Below are 7,500 nucleotides of genomic sequence, written 5' to 3' on the forward strand. Positions count from 1 at the left end.
CGCAAACACGACCTGAGCACAACCATGACCTACACGACCTGAGCGAAAACACGACCTGAGTGCAAACACGACCTGAGCACAACCATTACCTACACGACCTGAGCGCAAACACAACCTGAGCGCAACACGACCTGAGACAACCAAACACGACCTGAGCGCAAACACGACCTGAGCGCAACAGACCTGAGCGTAAACACGACCTGAGCGCAAACACGACCTGAGCGCAACCACGACCTGAGCGCAACCACGACCTGAGCACAAACACGACCTGAGCGCAACCACGACCTGAGCGCAAACACGACCTGAGCGCAAACACGACCTGAGCGCAACCACGACCTGAGCGCAACACACGACCTGAGCGCAAACACGACCTGAGCACAACCATGACCTACACGACCTGAGCGCAAACACGACCTGAGTGCAAACACGACCTGAGCACAACCATTACCTACACGACCTGAGCGCAAACACGACCTGAGCGCAAAAACGACCTGAGCACAACCATGACCTACACGACCTGAGCGCAAACACGACCTGAGCGCAAACACGACCTGAGCGCAAACACGACCTGAGCGCAAACACGACCTGAGTGCAAACACGACCTGAGTGCAAACACGACCTGAGCAGAACTACGACCTGAGCTGAAGTATGACTTGAGCAGAACAATGACCTGAGCAGAAACATGCCCTGAGCACAAACACGACCTGAGCACAAACACGACCTGAGCTGAACAACGACCTGAGCTGAGGTATGACCTGAGCACGAACAATGACCTGAGCAGAATCACGACAGGTCGGGGGGAAATGATGAAAAAGATTCAGTTCAAAGTTTAAAGTTTAAACGTCCAGAAAAATCGATAAAAAAAAACTGAAATCTGAAATGACTCAAAATAAAACAAAAATCACGTTTCAGAACAAGTTTGTACGTTTTTTTTTGTTTTTTTTTTTACAGAAGAAAACAGGAGATTTTGTTCAGACACTTAAAAAATTGCATCTTTTGTGATTCGTTAATTACAAACACCGGGACATTTTTTGTATAAAACGGGACGTGTGGTTTTCTCTCCTTTAATGTCTCTCTTTTTTTAATTTTACGATGATTATTTACGTTTTGAATTGTTTGTTTTGTGATTTTAACGTATTTTTTTTATCCTGTATAATGACTTTCTGTACGAATTGTGCTAAAAAATAAAATAAAATAAATTCTCGTGCCTGTTGACGCTAAACTCACGGGAAACAGCGACAGAAACGAATCCTCCGCGTAAACATTTTGTGTAACGTGTAAAAAAAACCAAAAAACAAAACGTCGCTGTGTTGACGCTTTCACCACGCGCCGTTCACTCCGTCACACCGGCGGATTCACTAATGCCCCATCACGGAACATGTCCCGCCTCAGCCTCCCGCGACTGACGCATGACGAAGGACGTTTAAAAAAATATGAATAAAATGACATAAAACTGTGAAAATGTTGAAACTTACCGACTTTGTTTCGAGTTTTTGTCGTTTGTTCTGCTGAGCGCGATGAGCCGTCTCCATGGAAACGCACTCGGCCTGACCCCGCCCCCCGCGCTCCGTTGCTACGAGACGGTACACAGGCACATCCGGGTATCTGAACCAGGACTAAACCAGGACTAAACCAGGACTGAACCAGATCTGAACCAGATCTAAACCAGGACTAAACCAGGTCTAAACCAGGAAAACCAGGACTAAACCAGGTCTGAACCAGGACTAAACCAGGACTAAACCAGACTAAACCAGGTCTGAACCAGGACTAAACCAGGAGGACTAAACCAGGTCTGAACCAGGACTAAACCAGGACTAAACCAGGACTAAACCAGGACTAAACCAGGTCTGACTAAACCAGGGGACTAAACCAGGACTAAACCAGGACTAAACCAGGTCTAAACCCTAAACCAGGACTAAACCAGGTCTAAACCAGGAACCAGGACTAAACCAGGACTAAACCAGAACCAGGACTAAACCAGGACTAAACCAGGTCTAAACCAGGACTAAACCAGGACTAAACCAGGACTAAACCAGGACTAAACCAGGTCTGACTAAACCAGGACTAAACCAGGACTAAACCAGGAACCTCTGAACCAGGAACCAGACTAACCAGGACTAAACCAGGACTAAACCAGGACTAAACCAGGACTAAACCAGGACTAAACCAGGACTAAACCAGGACTAAACCAGGTCTGAACCAGGACTAAACCAGGACTAAACCAGGACTAAACCAGGACTAAACCAGGACTAAACCAGGTCTGAACCAGGACTAAAACCAGGACTAAACCAGGACTAAACCAGGACTAAACCAGGACTAAACCAGGACTAAACCAGGACTAAACCAGGACTAAACCAGGACTAAACCAGGTCTAAACCAGGACTAAACCAAACCAGGTCTAAACCAGGACTAAACCAGGACTAAACCAGGACTGTGACAGTGACAGTCACACATTTGTTCTCATTTATATTAAATGTGTTTTATTTCAGGTTTTGTCGTTTGTGTTTTTCACTTTTGTCCAAATAAATGAGCTCATGTTTTTTCCGTTTACAGTCGTATAAATCCATAAAAAAACTAAACTCTGACCCTGATTTACACTCAGATAAACTTTATTAATGCACCAGGAAACGATCTATATAATATATATAATATAATATAATATATAATAATATAATATAATATAATATAATGATAATATATATATAATATAATATATATATATATAATATATAATATATATAATATATATATAATATAATATAATAAATATAATATAATATAATAACAAAGAATAAAATATATAAAAAGTTATAATAAATTCCTATAATAAATAAAATATAAAATCACACATCTAACACTTAAGGTTGAGTTGTTGTACAGTTGTAGGGAGCATTATCTGTTCCATAAGAGTGACTTGTACAGTTGTAGGGAGTATTATCTGTTACATAAAGGTGAGTTTGTACAGTTGTAGGGAGTATTATCTGTTCCATAAGAGTGACTTGTGCAGTTGTAGGGAGTATTATCTGTTCCATAAGAGTGACTTGTACAGTTGTAGGGAGTATTATCTGTTCCATAAGAGTGACTTGTGCAGTTGTAGGGAGTATTATCTGTTCCATAAGAGTGACTTGTGCAGTTGTAGGGAGTATTATCTGTTCCATAAGAGTGACTTGTGCAGTTGTAGGGAGTATTATCTGTTCCATAAGAGTGACTTGTGCAGTTGTAGGGAGTATTATCTGTTCCATAAGAGTGACTTGTGCAGTTGTAGGGAGTATTATCTGTTCCATAAGAGTGACTTGTGCAGTTGTAGGGAGTATTATCTGTGACATAAAGGTGAGTTGTACAGTTGTAGGGAGTATTATCTGTTCCATAAGAGTGACTTGTACAGTTGTAGGGAGTATTATCTGTTCCATAAGAGTGACTTGTGCAGTTGTAGGGAGTATTATCTGTTCCATAAGAGTGACTTGTGCAGTTGTAGGGAGTATTATCTGTGCTTCAGTGTGACAGGTGAGTGTTGGGGTGAGTACCAGATGAAGCTCCAGCAGGTGGCGCTCTCACCTGTGACACTGGGGACTTTGGGTTAATTCCTGTGATTTCATTTTCTTTCTGCAGGTGAGAAATAAATCTTCTCTCTGAGTCGAGGAGGACGAGGACAGAAAAAGGAAACAGAAGAAACATTAGAACAAACATTTAGTGTCTTTCCAAACTCTAAACACAGGATCCACAGAGGAACGTTTCTCCATCTGAACCTGGGAACTCGAATCCACAAGAGACGTTTAAACTGGAACAGAGCTGAATGTGAAGGAAACTCAAGACAGACACACCTCCTCATGGATCTGCTCCAGAACTCTGACGTATATGTCCCAGAATCCTCCTCTCATGGATCTATATCCTTTATATCCTTTATATCCTTTATATCCTATATGATCTATATATCCTCTATATATCTTCTATATGTTCTATATCTTCTATGTTCTATATGTTCTATATCTTCTATATCTTCTATATGTTCTATATCTATATCTTCTATATGTTCTATATCTTCTATATGTTCTATATCTTCTATATCTTCTATATCTTCTATATGTTCTATATGTTCTATATCTTCTATTTTCCTCGTCTCATGAAGCTACAAATATTCAGTGATCATAAACATGACGGGAAATAACTCAACCTGGACTCTTCACGTCACTCTGACCTTTTCTAAATGTTTATATACATTTATATCTACATTTATCTACATTTATCTACATATTTATTTACATTTATCTACATATTTATCTACATTTATCTACATATTTATTTACATTTATCTACATATTTATCTCCTTTTGTTTTCTCTTTGAGCTTTAATAAACTGAAGCAGCTGAATCTCGTCACGTGGATCTTTTGCTCTGGTGACGTCATGGGAGACGTTTGTTGTTGCGGCGCTGTGCCTCACGCACTAATGATTATAAAGTTTTTGCCTCAATTTTTGCAAAAAGGCTGAAGAAAGTATTAGATTCAATTATTGAAGAAACACAGTCAGGATTTATGACTAAAAGACACATAACAAATAATATTAGGTTGGTCATGGATGTTCTTGATTATGCTGAATTACTGGAAGATAATGGCTTTATTTTGTTCCTAGACTTTTACAAGGCATTCGATACGGTGGAGCACCAGTTCATATTACAGTCTTTGAGGAAATTTGGTTTTGGTAATTACTTCTCCTCTGCCATAAAAATGTTGTATACAAATTGTAATAGCTCCATCAAACTCTCACATGGCACATCTCCAAGATTTAACCTTTATCGTGGCATAAGACAAGGGTGCCCTTCAAGTCCCTTCCTCTTCTTACTTGTAGCACAACTTCTGGCTTATCATATTAGAGCCAGAGCTGTAGAAGGCATCGCTTTCCTCGGCAAAGAACTTATCATAACACAATTAGCAGACGACACTACATTATTTCTAAAAAATGAAAACCAAATATCAGCAGCTATCAGTGTTATCCAAGATTTCTCGAAAGCCTCTGGCCTGTGCCTAAATATTAAAAAATGTGAACTTATGGCAATTAAAGAATGTAAGAAAACTGAACTTTACGGCATTCCTCTTAGGAGTGAAGTGCAGTACTTGGGTATTCTTATCACCAAGGATCAAAACAAAAGAAGCACTTCCAACTTCAATATAATCATTCAGAAAACAAAGAAAAAATTAAATCAATGGCTCGTACGAGATTTATCTTTAAGAGGGAGAGTCCTCCTCACAAAGGCGGAGGGAATCTCACGATTAACATGCTGCTTTAGCTTTGCATCTTACTGACAAAACTGTCAAGGAAATTGATAAAGTACTTTTTGACTTTATGTGGAAAAACAGGACACATTATTTGAGAAAGGCTGTTGTTATGAATCCTTACGACAATGGTGGAAAATTACCTTTTAGATTTTCAAACTCTAAATAATACATTTAAGATAAATTGGATAAAGCAAGTTTTCAGAAATCCCACTTCTATTTGGAACACTATTCCTTCATATTTATTATCAAAACTAGGAGGCATGAACTTTTTTCTTATCTGTAATTTTGATGTTGATAAGATCCCTGTGAAAATGTCAGGCTTTTCTCTCATGGTCTCTCATCTACAAGCATCATTTCTCTCCTCACAACTACTTGATTTGGAATAACAAAGTCATTTTGTATAAACATAGATCTCTCTTTTTGGATTACTGCTTTCAAAACAACATTATATGGGTTGACCAACTATTTAATGAGGAAGGACTATTGCTTACATATAGAGAATTTCTTGGAAAATATAACATTCCTGTTACTCAGGGTGACTATGCAAAAGTTTTTGGAGCCATTCCCTCAGGTGTGTGTATGTTATTTAAAAATGTAAGTAGGATTGATACTGAAGAGCGAAGTGTTTCATCACTTAAAGACTTCCCTGCAGGGAAGGTTTGCCTCACCAATAATCCAATCAATAATAATCGAGCTGTAAGAGCTATGTTTCAAAAAGAGTTATTAGTAAAACCCAAAGTCGTTTCATACTGGAATGTGTTTGTGGATGACCTACCACTGGCTTCTACCCAACAGGTATTTAATTACTAACAAAATAAAAGAAGTATCCTTCAAACTTATCCATAGGTTCTACCCAACTAAAACTTATATCAAAAATAGATTTAAGAAAAATATTGATTCTGAATGTAGCTTTTGTAGAGAATGTCCTGAAACTATTGTGCATCTGTTCTGGAATTGTCAAACTGTAGTATTTTGTTGGCAGAAATTGTGTGACTATATTCACAATTACATTGATAAACACTTTATTTTGCATTGGAAGAATGTTTTGTTTGGCTTGTTTGATTCTCAATTACAAAAAAATTCGATCTACCTAATTAATCTATTATTATTAATGTCAAAGTATCATATCCACTCATGTACATTTTCTGGTAAGAGGCCAACCTTTGTTGCTTTCTACAATAGTTTCAAACAATACATTCTTTCAATTCAATTCTCCAAGAAACAGAAGCACTCGAGACTGTGGAGATCTGTACAGCTCTGAATGTTTTCACTTCAACTCTGACCCCCCAGTGTGAAAGTAAAGCATTTCCCCCTTTCCTGTCCTCTTTTATTTCCCCCTCCTTTCTTTTTTATTACTTTACTTTTTATTTGATTTGTTTGTACATGTTGTACGATGGAATTGTTGGATGATAATCACAGGTCTGTGCGCACTGCTGGATGTATTACACTTTGTCTTTCAATAAAAGATTTGTTTACAAAAAAAAAAAAAAAAAAAAGCTGTGCCTCACGCACGCGCACGCCCCCTGCGTCAGCGCTGAGAGAAACCACGTGACTTTCCACTGGGGGGGGGGGGGGGGGTTTCCTGGATCCCGCGCCACGCCCCCTCACGCACACACGGACGCACAGACGCACAGACGCACAGACGCAGGACCGTCCTGAACCTGGACCCGAGCTTTTCGTCCTGAGTCTGATCTGTCAGAGCCAGTCCTGGTCTAGACCCAGACCCGGACCAGACCCGATCCAGACCTGATCCAGACCCGGACCAGACCCGGACCAGCTGCACGAGCCTCTGCGCGCGCGACTTTAGGTAAGAGGCAGAGGAGCGCGCGCCCTGTGCACGTTCTTCTTCAACATTTCTTTAATTATAATAAAATGTTCCACGACGTCCTGACGCAGCGTGAGCCGCTCCTGCGTCTGCGCTTCCGGGTCTCAAAGTTTAGCTCTGATTCCGCAAAAACACAAAAACAAAACACAAAACACAAACCTGTTTCTGCGGATTTAAAATGAACAAACCTGATTTATTTTTAATTCATCTTGATCCAAACGCTCCTTTACACTTTTCACTCTAAACACCTGCGCAGTTTACGACACGTCCGCGTTTATTTATTTATTTATTTATTTTATTTTATTTTTTGCAGCGACGATCTGAATGTTCACGACGCAGACGGAAGAATCGAGTCTGAACTTTAGTGAAAATAGTTCGTGATTCTTGAGTTAATTCCACGAACT

The 7,500-nt window shown here is 39.6% G+C and overlaps 1 protein-coding gene across 1 annotated transcript in view; it reads right to left on the reverse strand.

The window, feature by feature from the left end:
- The window catches only part of odad2 (outer dynein arm docking complex subunit 2), a 36,842-nt gene extending 35,339 nt beyond the window's left edge, over window positions 1–1,503 (reverse strand). The window contains 1 exon segment of the mRNA XM_055153136.1: window positions 1,476–1,503. The gene's annotated coding sequence lies outside the window, so the exon portion shown is untranslated.
- Between the last annotated feature and the right edge of the window lie 5,997 nt (window positions 1,504–7,500).

This window comes from Boleophthalmus pectinirostris, unplaced genomic scaffold, assembly GCF_026225935.1.
Source record: "Boleophthalmus pectinirostris isolate CB_2022bp ecotype Guang Dong unplaced genomic scaffold, ASM2622593v1 HiC_scaffold_17, whole genome shotgun sequence".
Classification (NCBI taxonomy): domain Eukaryota; kingdom Metazoa; phylum Chordata; class Actinopteri; order Gobiiformes; family Gobiidae; genus Boleophthalmus; species Boleophthalmus pectinirostris.